Source organism: Lutjanus erythropterus, chromosome 2 (genome assembly GCF_056507025.1).
Source record: "Lutjanus erythropterus isolate fLutEry1 chromosome 2, fLutEry1.hap2, whole genome shotgun sequence".
NCBI classification, from domain to species: Eukaryota; Metazoa; Chordata; class Actinopteri; order Lutjaniformes; family Lutjanidae; genus Lutjanus; species Lutjanus erythropterus.
The window spans coordinates 49,386,502-49,404,721 of record NC_139318.1 but is presented as its reverse complement, the minus strand read 5'-3'; the positions used below and the strand labels follow the sequence as shown (position 1 = coordinate 49,404,721).

Below are 18,220 nucleotides of genomic sequence, written 5' to 3'. Positions count from 1 at the left end.
AATGTGCCAATAAGTGCAGCTAGTTATCTTTCAGATATATAGCTACAGTATTGGCTCTTATGTTTTATGTGAATTGCAGGTGACAGACAAGCAGACTGATGCTGTGGCAGCAGAGACGGAGGGATTCTCTATGGATCGGACTTCCTCTGAAGATTCAAGGAGTGATGAGGCTAAAACACAGGTAATGTTGACACTGAATTCATGTACTATTTATGTTAACTCTGCACTAAATAGTTGAATTACCAAGATCCATACGGGAGGGCCCCACAAGGGCCAGACTAGAAACATATGTGTGTGAGGTGACTTGAAAGATGTTTCTTAAATCAGCCCTGTTCTCAACATCACACACACATATATGTTTCTAGTTTAGTCCTTATGGGGCCCTCTCGTCTGGATCTGACTGTCAGTGATTTTACATCTACTTAGCAACACCTTACAATATTTAAACTCAAGTTATTACAGCTGTAATTTTATACTTTCTGACCTGTTGCATGTTTACAAAGGGAATTTTGAACAGAATCCACTGCACTTCCTAGAAAAGACTATACCATGCACCTAGCTTTAATGTATATGCTGTTTCAGACATGGTTTTCTTGTGAGCTAATTGTTGTCATTTATGGATATGCTCCCATAACTTGAATATTATCAACTGCCAATGAATTCTTATGTTTTATCTGAATTGCAGGTGACAGACAAGCAGACTGATGCTGTGGCAGCAGAGACGGAGGGATTCTCTATGGATCGGACTTCCTCTGAAGATTCAAGGAGTGATGAGGCTAAAACACAGGTAATGTTGACACTGAATTCATGTACTATTTATGTTAACTCTGCACTAAATAGTTGAATTACCAAGATCCATACGGGAGGGCCCCACAAGGGCCAGACTAGAAACATATGTGTGTGAGGTGACTTGAAAGATGTTTCTTAAATCAGCCCTGTTCTCAACATCACACACACATATATGTTTCTAGTTTAGTCCTTATGGGGCCCTCTCGTCTGGATCTGACTGTCAGTGATTTTACATCTACTTAGCAACACCTTACAATATTTAAACTCAAGTTATTACAGCTGTAATTTTATACTTTCTGACCTGTTGCATGTTTACAAAGGGAATTTTGAACAGAATCCACTGCACTTCCTAGAAAAGACTATACCATGCACCTAGCTTTAATGTATATGCTGTTTCAGACATGGTTTTCATGTGAGCTAATTGTTGTCATTTATGGATATGCTCCCATAACTTGAATATTATCAACTGCCAATGAATTCTTATGTTTTATCTGAATTGCAGGTGACAGACAAGCAGGCTGATGCTGTGGCAGCAGAGACGGAGGGATTCTCTATGGATCTGACTTCCTCTGAAGATTCAAGGAGTGATGAGGCTAAAACACAGGTAATGTTGACACTGAATTCATGTACTATTAATGTTAACTCTGCACTAAATAGTTGAATTACCAAGATCCATACGGGAGGGCCCCACAAGGGCCAGACTAGAAACATATGTGTGTGAGGTGACTTGAAAGATGTTTTTCAAATCAGCCCTGTTCTCAACATCACACACACATATATGTTTCTAGTTTAGTCCTTATGGGGCCCTCTCGTCTGGATCCGACTGTCAGTGATTTTACATCAACTTAGCAATAGACTTGCACCGATTTCAACTTTCTTGGCCGATTCCGATTTCCGATTTTTGAGAGGTCTGACCTACCGATTCCGATTTTGGTCGGTTCCGATTTTCAGTCTTTCTAAGAACTGTAATTGACAGCATTCACAAACATTTTTGCAACTTTTCTTGTAAATGTGTTCATAATAAGACACTGACTATTAAATATTCATTTAATACTACCTCCAAAATCATCCAGATTACAACCAGGCCTTATTATATTTTTTAATGAAATGGGTGAATTGGGTGAACGTGATCTCGCGAGATCATCTCGCGGGATTTAGCGGGACGCGATTTCACGTGATCTTTTGTGGAAGCGGATGTAAACAAACCGGAGACTAACGCGGTGCAACAGTTTGAAGTAAAACTTTGCTGTGAGAAAAACAGACACAGAAGTTAAAGGAGTCTGGATGAGAAAATGTTTGAGGAGACACATCAACATAGGTTGTTTATTCTTCAGCCAGAACAGGAGGTGAGATTTTAACTGTCCCTCTGTGAACAGCAGTCTGTTGCTAGCTTGCTAGCATTAGCCTGAAGTGCGAGAGAGTTTACGGCTGTTTTGCGTCATTGTCAGCTGCTCTGTCTCGTTGTAGACTGTCTGTCTTCTCTTTATCTTGTTCTTGGAATCTGTCTCTGACACCAGCTTCAAGCAGACGTGTCTGAGTGTGTGTAGCTGTTATCAGCACTGTGTTGACGTCACGGTCAGTTTGTCTGCTGCACGCATGACGTGACCATCGTGCAGAACATGTGTGTGACAATGACGGGCACAGAACCGGATTTGTGACGCTGACCGGCCGGTCACCGGTCAAGGCCAGTCACGTGAAAACCGGCCCGATTCCGAGCATTGCCGATTAATCGGTGCAGGTCTACTTGGCAACACCTTACAATATTTAAACTCAAGTTATTACAGCTGTAATTTTATACTTTCTGACCTGTTGCATGTTTACAAAGGGAATTTTGAACAGAATCCACTGCACTTCCTAGAAAAGACTATACCATGCACCTAGCTTTAATGTATATGCTGTTTCAGACATGGTTTTCTTGTGAGCTAATTGTTGTCATTTATGGATATGCTCCCATAACTTGAATATTATCAACTGCCAATGAATTCTTATGTTTTATCTGAATTGCAGGTGACAGACAAGCAGGCTGATGCTGTGGCAGCAGAGACGGAGGGATTCTCTATGGATCTGACTTCCTCTGAAGATTCAAGGAGTGATGAGGCTAAAACACAGGTAATGTTGACACTGAATTCATGTACTATTTATGTTAACTCTGCACTAAATAGTTGAATTACCAAGATCCATACGGGAGGGCCCCACAAGGGCCAGTATAGAAACATATGTGTGTGAGGTGACTTGAAAGATGTTTCTTAAATCAGCCCTGTTCTCAACATCACACACACATATATGTTTCTAGTTTAGTCCTTATGGGGCCCTCTCGTCTGGATCTGACTGTCAGTGATTTTACATCTACTTAGCAACACCTTACAATATTTAAACTCAAGTTATTACAGCTGTAATTTTATACTTTCTGACCTGTTGCATGTTTACAAAGGGAATTTTGAACAGAATCCACTGCACTTCCTAGAAAAGACTATACCATGCACCTAGCTTTAATGTATATGCTGTTTCAGACATGGTTTTCTTGTGAGCTAATTGTTGTCATTTATGGATATGCTCCCATAACTTGAATATTATCAACTGCCAATGAATTCTTATGTTTTATCTGAATTGCAGGTGACAGACAAGCAGGCTGATGCTGTGGCAGCAGAGACGGAGGGATTCTCTATGGATCTGACTTCCTCTGAAGATTCAAGGAGTGATGAGGCTAAAACACAGGTAATGTTGACACTGAATTCATGTACTATTAATGTTAACTCTGCACTAAATAGTTGAATTACCAAGATCCATACGGGAGGGCCCCACAAGGGCCAGACTAGAAACATATGTGTGTGAGGTGACTTGAAAGATGTTTTTCAAATCAGCCCTGTTCTCAACATCACACACACATATATGTTTCTAGTTTAGTCCTTATGGGGCCCTCTCGTCTGGATCCGACTGTCAGTGATTTTACATCAACTTAGCAATAGACTTGCACCGATTTCAACTTTCTTGGCCGATTCCGATTTCCGATTTTTGAGAGGTCTGACCTACCGATTCCGATTTTGGTCGGTTCCGATTTTCAGTCTTTCTAAGAACTGTAATTGACAGCATTCACAAACATTTTTGCAACTTTTCTTGTAAATGTGTTCATAATAAGACACTGACTATTAAATATTCATTTAATACTACCTCCAAAATCATCCAGATTACAACCAGGCCTTATTATATTTTTTAATGAAATGGGTGAATTGGGTGAACGTGATCTCGCGAGATCATCTCGCGGGATTTAGCGGGACGCGATTTCACGTGATCTTTTGTGGAAGCGGATGTAAACAAACCGGAGACTAACGCGGTGCAACAGTTTGAAGTAAAACTTTGCTGTGAGAAAAACAGACACAGAAGTTAAAGGAGTCTGGATGAGAAAATGTTTGAGGAGACACATCAACATAGGTTGTTTATTCTTCAGCCAGAACAGGAGGTGAGATTTTAACTGTCCCTCTGTGAACAGCAGTCTGTTGCTAGCTTGCTAGCATTAGCCTGAAGTGCGAGAGAGTTTACGGCTGTTCTGCGTCATTGTCAGCTGCTCTGTCTCGTTGTAGACTGTCTGTCTTCTCTTTATCTTGTTCTTGGAATCTGTCTCTGACACCAGCTTCAAGCAGACGTGTCTGAGTGTGTGTAGCTGTTATCAGCACTGTGTTGACGTCACGGTCAGTTTGTCTGCTGCACGCATGACGTGACCATCGTGCAGAACATGTGTGTGACAATGACGGGCACAGAACCGGATTTGTGACGCTGACCGGCCGGTCACCGGTCAAGGCCAGTCACGTGAAAACCGGCCCGATTCCGAGCATTGCCGATTAATCGGTGCAGGTCTACTTGGCAACACCTTACAATATTTAAACTCAAGTTATTACAGCTGTAATTTTATACTTTCTGACCTGTTGCATGTTTACAAAGGGAATTTTGAACAGAATCCACTGCACTTCCTAGAAAAGACTATACCATGCACCTAGCTTTAATGTATATGCTGTTTCAGACATGGTTTTCTTGTGAGCTAATTGTTGTCATTTATGGATATGCTCCCATAACTTGAATATTATCAACTGCCAATGAATTCTTATGTTTTATCTGAATTGCAGGTGACAGACAAGCAGACTGATGCTGTGGCAGCAGAGACGGAGGGATTCTCTATGGATCGGACTTCCTCTGAAGATTCAAGGAGTGATGAGGCTAAAACACAGGTAATGTTGACACTGAATTCATGTACTATTTATGTTAACTCTGCACTAAATAGTTGAATTACCAAGATCCATACGGGAGGGCCCCACAAGGGCCAGACTAGAAACATATGTGTGTGAGGTGACTTGAAAGATGTTTCTTAAATCAGCCCTGTTCTCAACATCACACACACATATATGTTTCTAGTTTAGTCCTTATGGGGCCCTCTCGTCTGGATCTGACTGTCAGTGATTTTACATCTACTTAGCAACACCTTACAATATTTAAACTCAAGTTATTACAGCTGTAATTTTATACTTTCTGACCTGTTGCATGTTTACAAAGGGAATTTTGAACAGAATCCACTGCACTTCCTAGAAAAGACTATACCATGCACCTAGCTTTAATGTATATGCTGTTTCAGACATGGTTTTCATGTGAGCTAATTGTTGTCATTTATGGATATGCTCCCATAACTTGAATATTATCAACTGCCAATGAATTCTTATGTTTTATCTGAATTGCAGGTGACAGACAAGCAGGCTGATGCTGTGGCAGCAGAGACGGAGGGATTCTCTATGGATCTGACTTCCTCTGAAGATTCAAGGAGTGATGAGGCTAAAACACAGGTAATGTTGACACTGAATTCATGTACTATTAATGTTAACTCTGCACTAAATAGTTGAATTACCAAGATCCATACGGGAGGGCCCCACAAGGGCCAGACTAGAAACATATGTGTGTGAGGTGACTTGAAAGATGTTTTTCAAATCAGCCCTGTTCTCAACATCACACACACATATATGTTTCTAGTTTAGTCCTTATGGGGCCCTCTCGTCTGGATCCGACTGTCAGTGATTTTACATCAACTTAGCAATAGACTTGCACCGATTTCAACTTTCTTGGCCGATTCCGATTTCCGATTTTTGAGAGGTCTGACCTACCGATTCCGATTTTGGTCGGTTCCGATTTTCAGTCTTTCTAAGAACTGTAATTGACAGCATTCACAAACATTTTTGCAACTTTTCTTGTAAATGTGTTCATAATAAGACACTGACTATTAAATATTCATTTAATACTACCTCCAAAATCATCCAGATTACAACCAGGCCTTATTATATTTTTTAATGAAATGGGTGAATTGGGTGAACGTGATCTCGCGAGATCATCTCGCGGGATTTAGCGGGACGCGATTTCACGTGATCTTTTGTGGAAGCGGATGTAAACAAACCGGAGACTAACGCGGTGCAACAGTTTGAAGTAAAACTTTGCTGTGAGAAAAACAGACACAGAAGTTAAAGGAGTCTGGATGAGAAAATGTTTGAGGAGACACATCAACATAGGTTGTTTATTCTTCAGCCAGAACAGGAGGTGAGATTTTAACTGTCCCTCTGTGAACAGCAGTCTGTTGCTAGCTTGCTAGCATTAGCCTGAAGTGCGAGAGAGTTTACGGCTGTTCTGCGTCATTGTCAGCTGCTCTGTCTCGTTGTAGACTGTCTGTCTTCTCTTTATCTTGTTCTTGGAATCTGTCTCTGACACCAGCTTCAAGCAGACGTGTCTGAGTGTGTGTAGCTGTTATCAGCACTGTGTTGACGTCACGGTCAGTTTGTCTGCTGCACGCATGACGTGACCATCGTGCAGAACATGTGTGTGACAATGACGGGCACAGAACCGGATTTGTGACGCTGACCGGCCGGTCACCGGTCAAGGCCAGTCACGTGAAAACCGGCCCGATTCCGAGCATTGCCGATTAATCGGTGCAGGTCTACTTGGCAACACCTTACAATATTTAAACTCAAGTTATTACAGCTGTAATTTTATACTTTCTGACCTGTTGCATGTTTACAAAGGGAATTTTGAACAGAATCCACTGCACTTCCTAGAAAAGACTATACCATGCACCTAGCTTTAATGTATATGCTGTTTCAGACATGGTTTTCTTGTGAGCTAATTGTTGTCATTTATGGATATGCTCCCATAACTTGAATATTATCAACTGCCAATGAATTCTTATGTTTTATGTGAATTGCAGGTGACAGACAAGCAGGCTGATGCTGTGGCAGCAGAGACGGAGGGATTCTCTATGGATCTGACTTCCTCTGAAGATTCAAGGAGTGATGAGGCTAAAACACAGGTAATGTTGACACTGAATTCATGTACTATTTATGTTAACTCTGCACTAAATAGTTGAATTACCACGATTCACATGAGAGATGACATATTTTAGTAATTATTATCAATAGTATTTTCAATGTGATCCATTGCAGCACTTCAGAGGTTGTTGTAACACTCTTTGAGACCTCTAGGAGAGACCACATGCACTTGTCTTCAAGTTACATGCTGTTTCAGAAACAGTTTTAATGTGATCTAACTTTGGTAACTTGTGTTTAGGTGTGTGCTGTCAGAGGGTTTTCCTTAGTGGATTATCCTGACACTGATGAAACTGATGAAGACTGTTTGAAAGACCAACCTCTGTCTGCACACTGTGATGTAAGTTGTTCAAAAGCTGAGGACAGAAAACATTCTTCTGTGTCTCAGATACATCTATTACACAGCAAAATATTAATAGACCTGTGATACAAAAATCCTTCCCTTGTCATTGATTTTCATAGCATCTATGAAAGTGGCTTACCATACCTTGACACAACTCCCTTTTGCAGATGGATAGAACACCAGAGTTTTCTGATCCTCTGTATGATTCCACCGAGAGTATAGTGGAAGAAACTGATAAAGAAGATCCTATAAAAGACACTTCGAGTCTGCAATCAGATGATGAACTTGTTCCAAAGTTGAGAAGGACAAAAAGCATTCTGGTATGTCTCTAACACTTTTAATATCAATAACTGGTACATAGGCCATTTCCTCCTAAATCATTCCTTCGCAATTGATTTTAATAGGATGTGAACAAAAATGGATAGTCATACCTTGACATAACTTCCTTTTTACAGATGGATAGAGTACCAAATGTTTCTGATGCTCTCTACGATTCAAGTGATGACAGTGTAGAGGGTCCTTCCACTTCTCTGTCTGAAATGGCTTCACAAAGGCCAAGGAGAGAGTGTTGCCGTCGAGTAAGCTTCTTTTTTGTTCCTTCATGTTATCACTTAAAGGGTAGAGCCACCAAACTCAACACCATGTTCACTAAGTAGTGCCAATGATACATATAGATAATGTAGATAGTAGTTTTTATGACTTGCTCTAAATTTGACAAATTCATCTAGTCTTGAATGTTACTTCCCTTACTCTAACATAACGTAACAGTAATTCCTTCTAATTTGATGGAGTACTTTTAATTTCATTTAGCCCTGTAAATGTACATCATTCCAACAGGCAGTAGACAGTTAAGAGTGAAGTCAGTTTTGGTCTTACTTATCTTAGTAACCTGCAGGTTGAGTTGTTAATTTAGGTCTTTTTTGTCTTCTAAAGACTCAAATGAGTCTTGTAGGATCAGATGACTCAAGTGTAGATAGCGAAGAGGAGTATATTCCAAATCCCAAGGACGAAGGCACAGACAGTGACAGCAGCTTGGAATTACATATTACATCTAACAGTCAGAGAAGACGCAAGTCTTCCAGTCAGAGCAGCTTCAAGTCTTCCAGTCAGAGCAGCTTCAAGTCTACCAGTCAGAGCAGCGTCAAGTCTACCAGTCAGAGCAGCTTCAAGTCTACCAGTCAGAGCAGCGTCAAGTCTACCAGTCAGAGCAGCGTCAAGTCTACCAGTCAGAACAGCGTCAAGTCTTCCAGTCAGAGCAGCGTCAAGTCTTCCAGTCAGAGCAGAAGCTTTGAAACAAGCCATGATTCCACACAGAGTTTTCCTGATATCAGAGATGATGTGCATGAAGAGGAAATGGTGCAGGCACATACTGACATGGAGGCGAGTGTTTCAAATCCCTCTGAAGAGGAGGCAACTGTCTTTGTCAACCCAGTTTTGAAGAAGGAGGATGGTTCAAGAAAATACAACAAGAAACATCACTGCTTGTATTGTGGACAGGTAGTTCAGAAAATGTCAAGACACTTGTTTCGTAAACACAATGATAAGGTTGATGTTGCAAAAGCATTTAGTTTTCCAAAGAACTCAAAAGAAAGGCATCTGCAATTAGAGTATATCCGAAATAAGGGGAACTTCGAACATAATGTAGAAGTTTTAGAGAGCCAGAGAGGAAAACTTATCCCATGCAAGCAACCAAAAAAAAAGACTGAAGGACAGGAATTTATGCATTGTGTGCACTGCTATGGCTTGTTCACAAGAAGAGTGATGTGGCGACATTTTCAGCTCTGCAAATTCAAGCCTCAGGACAAGACTTCCAAACCAGGTAAAAGAAGAGTCCAAGCATTGTGTGCTTTTGCTGAACCTGCTCCAAGTGGATTTAGTGATGCATACTGGAAGTTCTTAAATGATATGAATCAAGACAAGATTGCAATTGCTATTAAGAAAGACCACTGCATCCTAGAGTATGGTTACAGACTGTTCAGGAAGAATGAGAGAGTAGTCAGCCAACATCAATATATTCGACAAAAACTGAGAGAACTTGGCAGACTGGTACTTACAGCAAAAAAGGTTATACCTGTGAAGACTATCAAAGACCTCATAAAACCTGAAAACTATGGCCATGTTGTCACTGCTGCAAGATGCCTAGCTGGCTTCAGTGATGAAACTGGCCAATATGAATGTCCATCTCTTGCTCGCAAAGTTGGGCACAGCTTGCTGTCTTTGGCCATGTTTATTAAGTCTGAAGGACTGAAGCTGAAAGACAAAGAAACTGTTCAAAATGCTGAGGAGTTTGCACAGCTATACCAAGAAAGTTGGAAATTTGACATCGCAAGCCAAGCATTAACTCAACTTGACCAGTCCAAGTGGAACGCACCTCAACTCCTACCATTCACACAGGATGTCCAAAATCTTCATTCTCTTTTGTGTGACAAACAGCAAGAACACTTGAATGCCCTGAAAGAAGAGGCTTCATCCTCAAACTGGAGAGACCTTGCTAAAGTGACCCTGGCACAAGTTATACTTTTCAACCGCCGGAGAGAAGGAGAAGTATCCAGAATGCCCTTGTCTGCATACTTATCAAGAGACACATCAGAAACACATGAAGACGTTAACCTCGCCCTTACAGCACTCGAGCAGAAGCTTTGCAAGCATTTCGTCCGAGTAACCATAGTAGGCAAGAGAGGAAGGAAAGTTCCTGTTCTCCTCACCCCACTCATGAAGGAATCACTTGATACTCTGATAGAGAAGCGAGAAGAATGTGGAGTACTGAATGAAAATGGATTCTTGTTTGCATTGCCACATTCTGTCCACTACCTCAGGGGCTCTGACTGCATAAGGCAGTTTGTGAACGAATGTGATGATATCAAAAATCCCAAAGCACTAACCTCCACAAAACTCAGGAAACACATTGCTACCCTCTCAACCGTTCTGAATCTCAAAACTACAGAACTTGACCAGCTGGCAGATTTCCTTGGGCATAACATCGATGTCCACAGAAAGCACTACCGCCTTCCAGAGGGCACCCTCCAGCTGGCCAAAATAAGCAAAGTTCTCCTGGCATTGGAACAGGGACGGCTTGGAGAATATAAAGGGAAGAGTCTGGATGAAATTCACATTGATCTGAACGGTATAAGTCCTATTATATTTTAATGTAAGAAAAAGTGAAAAAAGGAATTGTCTGGCTATAAATCTGACTCTCCAAGAATATAAGTATTTGACCTTAATTAACATACTGGTGAAGAAGGTGACTTTATAGTTGTTAGTTTGACAATACCTACACAATTTGATTTCATCTGTTTATATTATAAGCCTTGCTGTGTATGTAGTACTTTTAGGTTCTATTGATTATCAGAGGTTGATCACAAGAATTTCAGCTTTCCACCTCATTCATACTCTTGTCAATTACTATTTTAGAGACTCTCAATGTGGAGGGATGTTCACAAGAGGACATGGAAGGTATGTGTTTGTGATTGTTTTTAATTGGTTATGAATAATTAGGACCACTGCATGTGCATTTTGTTTAGGTTTCTCCACCTTCTGACCATTTTTGGGAACACACAATTGGTCAATTAATTTTTTAAGTGGGGGGTGTATTTGTCATGTTTTTAGCCATGGAAAACTGTCAGGTACTCCATATTAATGGGAATTATTGTCAATTCACAGTGGTTTCCAGTTAAAAGAAAAAAGCCTTTGGACTCCCCACTAACTTTAACCTCCATGACAGTGTTTATATCTTTGTTATGCTTTAACTGTAATTAGAGTTTTGACCTGTTTCAGCAAAGATTCAAAAGTGTATTGGGACTACATTACATTACAACCATTTAGCATATGCTTTTACACAAAAAGCTTACAGAGTAGGGGTTAAGTTTATTACTCAAGGATACTTGTGAACTAGGGACTTTCTGGTAGAATGATAGAACCACTAACTGCTAAGCCATCCTCTTGCCCTGACTAACAAACCACTGTGCTTAAATGGAAGGGGAAAAATAAGTACTTTCATATTGTTTCCATAGTTCTACTATACAGTGGGAGCTAGACAGTCCATACTTTACCTGTATACCTGTATGCAGAACCAGACTAATGCACCAGTGGTAGTGCATCAGCTTGAGAGTATCTCACACACACATCCGTTGTGATAGATGGCAAGTCTAAAACACAGAGTATGCTTGTGAGGATGCTCAGTCATCCAGGTCATGGAATGTGTTCGAATTCAGCCTAGGCAACTGGACTGGAAAAAAGGTAAGATGTTTCGTCTCTCATCCAAAAAGCTTCTTCAGTTCTGACTGGCTTGTGGGGAACTGCTTATATATTGTTTATATACCTGCAGCTCCCCACCAGCTGGTCAGAACTGAAGAAGCCTCTTGGATGACAGGCAAACACAACCTTTTTTAAGAAGTCCAGTTGCCTATACTTATCGTGAACATACAGCAAGTATGAGTTAAAACTGAAAGATCCTATCAAGACAATCAAATACCTTAAAGCCCTAACAGAGGAACTCCCTGTATTTATGTTTAAATTGCATTCTGGCACAGCACACCAAGCCATAATTGTGAAATGGAGGAAAAGGACAAATGTTCATGCTATTCACATATTTATTTACATGCTACCAACAACTGAGATAGGACAATGCAAACAGGAGATTCCTCTGTGTAGTTTGAGCATGTGCAGTAAGCGCATACGCCACATGCCACAGTGCTAGGAACTGTTTTTTGAAAACTTTAACTACTGAAAACACGCGAGAAATGTGACATGTCAAGTGTAGACGTTTTATCACACAACCTTCAGGACTCTCATATATTTGGTTTTGAACTAAAAGATTATAGAATCTTTTAGTTCAAATTATGGTTGCCATATTTTATACTTGCTGCCTATGCAATGGTGTAGTGTGCAATATCTCCAGGTGATGTGGCACCTGTGTTCCTGTGGCTCTGCATGAATTGGTGGGATTTCAGCCTGTGCCCTCAACCACTATATTGTAGATCTATAGAAACAATATGAAATTACTCTTAACTGTTGTTGTTTATTTTTAAGAGATACCCATGGCATATACTACGTTCTATTATTTTATAAAATCTATATTTCTAATTTCTGCAAATTGATTACTGTCACAGTGACAAGAAAATATATGCATGATAAAAATCCCAATTCTTCACTGGCAGGTTCTTTATATTTTAAGTGAATATACCTGCCTTTCATATTTGTATAACCTATTTTTTGTACCTAGGATCTAGTATGCCGGAACCACAAGAGTCGGAAGAAGAGGTCAGTGTGACATCCCTGCAAGAATGTACTTCCACAGAGGATCCCCCAAACCAGAGGAAATCCACAAAAAGGAGAGGTGGGCTTATCAAATCAATTCAATTGAAATTTCTTTATTTTTTATTTTCCACAAGGAACTTTTTTTGTATTGTAAAGACAAATATGACAACCATCAACATGACACTTACTGCTAAGATTAAAATGTACACTTACTATTACAACAGTCCTAGGAGCAGTAGTGGTGTAGTAATAATAATAACAACAATAATCATAATAGTAGTTGTTTCCTTTGATACCTTAGATTCCTTAGATAGAGATAGACATGGGCACAAAACTAGATGTGGCCCTTTCTTTGGTACAGGGACCTATATCACAAGCAGGAGGCCTTCTCCTTGCTGTCTGTCTCAGTGGTTCCTCTTCCTGTTGGCAGAGAGTGGTGTGTAAACAATAATAACTAAATGTCTGTGATAGATATCAAGGTCTGAAGGATATGGACAACAGTTCAATGTTTAAGGAGCAATATGACAAAATAATTTCAACTGTTTTACACCAAACTGTATGCATGTACACTAGGGGTGTGTATCTCACTGACTGAGACGATTTTGATAAGTATCTCGATACATGCTCAACAATACAATATGTCTTATAAATCTTTAAATCTCCAATGATTTGGTTCGATACGATTCAGCTCTGTCATGATACGATACGATGCAGTACAAGACAATGCAGTGTGTCAGTCTTTACATTTTGATTCAATTAATGCTGCATTTGTAGAGTGCAAAGTTGCAAAAAACAAACTAAATATAGTAACAGTAGAGACAGAGAGTCTCATGTGTAAATGAGATCCTGTAGTCTAAATGATAATCTGTGAACAAACTTTAAAACTGTTTAAAATGTGAGTATTTGTGCAGTAAGATGATGAGCTGCTGTGTTTCATATTCAGAGTGCTGTGGTTTTGATTATTGTGGAGGAACAGTGAAGTGTTACCTGCTCTCACAGTGACATGACGTCTCTGTGGTCAGACTCGTGTCTCTGTTCTCTGCTGTCAGACATGTTTTACATAAATGACCTGCAGCAGCGTTTCTCATCTTTCTTAGAACGCACAAACTTGCTCTACACTTGAGTGTTATGAAAGTTTGGTGGTGCGACGTGGTACATTGTCACTTCTGTCGCTGTTTTCAGCACTGTCTGTTTTAAGTAAATGAAGAGGAGACACAGGAGAGGGAGGAGGGAGCGCTTGTTTTTGTGATGGCAGCAGCAGGCATCCAGTGAGAGTGGTGCAGGCAGGGACAGGAGGAGAGAGAAGAGGGAGGAAAGTTACAGCAGCAGCTCCCTGATGCAAAAAATGAAACACATGCACGTCCTAATGAGATGTATCGATACGCGAGTGTTGCATCGATTTGTTTCCGATGTTCGATGTTGATGTTCATTTTTTTTACCGATATAGGCCGTCTGAACCGATGCACTCGTATCTTACACATTAAAGTCCGATGCATCAAATGCATGAGTGAATCATTACACCCCTAATGTACACACATAACCACACCCCATGGTTTTACCACTGTTTTAGAGTCCTGGTCTAGTCTGAGAGGTACTCCACAGCCATCTAAACACATTCCAGTATCGCCACTTATCATCAACTCTCATCAACAGTCTCTGTGATGCGGATGAAATTTTCTTCCTTGTATCCATGTTGATATCTTAGGTTTGCCAGGAGTTCAAGTTTATTTCACAGCAATCTCACACAGGCAAACTTTATCAAGGGAAGCAGTCGATATGTTTGCTTACTGCTGGCTTTTTTGAGCCTGTACAGTACTTGTGGCTCGCTTCTTCTTTACTCTTGAGTTGCCATTAGGTCTGCATGTTTTTGTATAATTCGATCATTAAATCAAAACATAGTGTTTTAAATGGGTATTCTCTTTTTAGCTGCATTACTATCTCCTTTGTATATTGGATAATCTCACCTCCTCCTGGTCTTACAGGTTTAGTTGGGACTAGCCACAGGAGCCAAACACTCCTGTGTTTAACCATACCCAGTAACTGGTTAGAAAAAGAAAAAAACAGGTTGAATCACAGAACAATCAAAACGACACTCCACCTGTCACCATTACAACACCAACAAGATTTAAAAGAATAAAGCAGAATGAGGATATAAGTGTTTCCCATTCATCTTGACAAGACACATATGCCTTACAACAAATTCTAATACTTTATCAAATCTATCCTCTTAATCACTGCAAATGGATTGCTGTCACAATCTGTCTTTCATATTTGTCTAACCTATTTTTTGTACTTAGGATCTAGTATGCCGAAACCACAAGAATTGGAAGAAGAGGTCAGTGTGACATCCCTGCAAGAATGTACTTCCACAGAGGATCCCCCAAACCAGAGGAAATCCACAAAAAGGAGAGGTGGGCTTATCAAATCAATTCAATTGAAATTTCTTTATTTTTTATTTTCCACAAGGAACTTTTTTTGTATTGTAAAGACAAATATGACAACCATCAACATGACACTTACTGCTAAGATTAAAATGTACACTTACTATTACAACAGTCCTAGGAGCAGTAGTGGTGTAGTAATAATAATAACAACAATAATCATAATAGTAGTTGTTTCCTTTGATACCTTAGATTCCTTAGATAGAGATAGACATGGGCACAAAACTAGATGTGGCCCTTTCTTTGGTACAGGGACCTATATCACAAGCAGGAGGCCTTCTCCTTGCTGTCTGTCTCAGTGGTTCCTCTTCCTGTTGGCAGAGAGTGGTGTGTAAACAATAATAACTAAATGTCTGTGATAGATATCAAGGTCTGAAGGATATGGACAACAATTCAATGTTTAAGGAGCAATATGACAAAATAATTTCAACTGTTTTACACCAAACTGTATGCATGTACACTAGGGGTGTGTATCTCACTGACTGAGACGATTTTGATAAGTATCTCGATACATGCTCAACAATACAATATGTCTTATAAATCTTTAAATCTCCAATGATTTGGTTCGATACGATTCAGCTCTGTCATGATACGATACGATGCAGTACAAGACAATGCAGTGTGTCAGTCTTTACATTTTGATTCAATTAATGCTGCATTTGTAGAGTGCAAAGTTGCAAAAAACAAACTAAATATAGTAACAGTAGAGACAGAGAGTCTCATGTGTAAATGAGATCCTGTAGTCTAAATGATAATCTGTGAACAAACTTTAAAACTGTTTAAAATGTGAGTATTTGTGCAGTAAGATGATGAGCTGCTGTGTTTCATATTCAGAGTGCTGTGGTTTTGATTATTGTGGAGGAACAGTGAAGTGTTACCTGCTCTCACAGTGACATGACGTCTCTGTGGTCAGACTCGTGTCTCTGTTCTCTGCTGTCAGACATGTTTTACATAAATGACCTGCAGCAGCGTTTCTCATCTTTCTTAGAACGCACAAACTTGCTCTACACTTGAGTGTTATGAAAGTTTGGTGGTGCGACGTGGTACAATGTCACTTCTGTCGCTGTTTTCAGCACTGTCTGTTTTAAGTAAATGAAGAGGAGACACAGGAGAGGGAGGAGGGAGCGCTTGTTTTTGTGATGGCAGCAGCAGGCATCCAGTGAGAGTGGTGCAGGCAGGGACAGGAGGAGAGAGAAGAGGGAGGAAAGTTACAGCAGCAGCTCCCTGATGCCAAAAATGAAACACATGCACGTCCTAATGAGATGTATCGATACGCGAGTGTTGCATCGATTTGTTTCCGATGTTCGATGTTGATGTTCATTTTTTTTACCGATATAGGCCGTCTGAACCGATGCACTCGTATCTTACACATTAAAGTCCGATGCATCAAATGCATGAGTGAATCATTACACCCCTAATGTACACACATAACCACACCCCATGGTTTTACCACTGTTTTAGAGTCCTGGTCTAGTCTGAGAGGTACTTCACAGCCATCTAAACACATTCCAGTATCGCCACTTATCATCAACTCTCATCAACAGTCTCTGTGATGCGGATGAAATTTTCTTCCTTGTATCCATGTTGATATCTTAGGTTTGCCAGGAGTTCAAGTTTATTTCACAGCAATCTCACACAGGCAAACTTTATCAAGGGAAGCAGTGGATATGTTTGCTTACTGCTGGCTTTTTTGAGCCTGTACAGTACTTGTGGCTCGCTTCTTCTTTACTCTTGAGTTGCCATTAGGTCTGCATGTTTTTGTATAATTCGATCATTAAATCAAAACATAGTGTTTTAAATGGGTATTCTCTTTTTAGCTGCATTACTATCTCCTTTGTATATTGGATAATCTCACCTCCTCCTGGTCTTACAGGTTTAGTTGGGACTAGCCACAGGAGCCAAACACTCCTGTGTTTAACCATACCCAGTAACTGGTTAGAAAAAGAAAAAAACAGGTTGAATCACAGAACAATCAAAACGACACTCCACCTGTCACCATTACAACACCAACAAGATTTAAAAGAATAAAGCAGAATGAGGATATAAGTGTTTCCCATTCATCTTGACAAGACACATATGCCTTACAACAAATTCTAATACTTTATCAAATCTATCCTCTTAATCACTGCAAATGGATTGCTGTCACAATCTGTCTTTCATATTTGTCTAACCTATTTTTTGTACTTAGGATCTAGTATGCCGAAACCACAAGAATTGGAAGAAGAGGTCAGTGTGACATCCCTGCAAGAATGTACTTCCACAGAGGATCCCCCAAACCAGAGGAAATCTACAAAAAAGAGAGGTAGGCTTATCAAAGCCAGTGCTGCAATAGATGACCTATGTGAACAGTCCAATAGGGTTTCAGTTCCAATTAAGATTTAAATTTGTTAAACATATAAGGCGTTCTCTTTATGCCTACTTAGGTAAACAAGCTGCAGTCAAGAGAACCTGGACACCAGAGGAATGTGCTGCAGTGGAGAGACATTTAAGAAAATGCATTGTTACAAACCAAGTTCCAGGAAAGGTGGACTGTGAGCGCTGCATCACTGCAGAACCCGAAGCCCTGAGACACAGAGACTGGAGAGCAGTAAAATATTACATAAAAAATCGGATTTCTGCCTCTCGAAGAAAAATACAATGAAAGTACTTCACACACACAAACACAGAAACTTAGAATAAGAGTAAGGTGATGTTAATAGATGTGTTCTGTATTCATTCCTTTGTTTTCTTGTCTATAAAGGCAGATTTAGTTAAGAAAAATGCTGCTCATTTTTATTTTAAGTGGTGTTTACAATTTTATACTGTTCAGCTCAATGTTGATGTGAGGTTATGACAGTCAAGATGCCTGACACATTTTCTTGTTTGTTTTTTTCTTGATGCAGATGTAGTCTGGCCATAACTTTTTTCTTGGAATTGAAATATAAAGAAGTTCACGCTCGTTGAAAACAAAGCATGTCCTAAGTTTATTTTATGCAGTGTTTTGTGTAAATTATTACTGATGATTAGCCCTAGAAAGAACTAAATAGAATTTATTTGGAAAAGTC

At 39.9% G+C, this 18,220-nt stretch overlaps 1 pseudogene; it reads left to right on the top strand.

Annotated features, from left to right (window-relative positions):
• LOC146332397 (uncharacterized) overlaps positions 1-17,817 on the top strand; it is a 30,311-nt pseudogene extending 12,494 nt beyond the window's left edge.
• Positions 17,818-18,220: the final 403 nt, after the last annotated feature.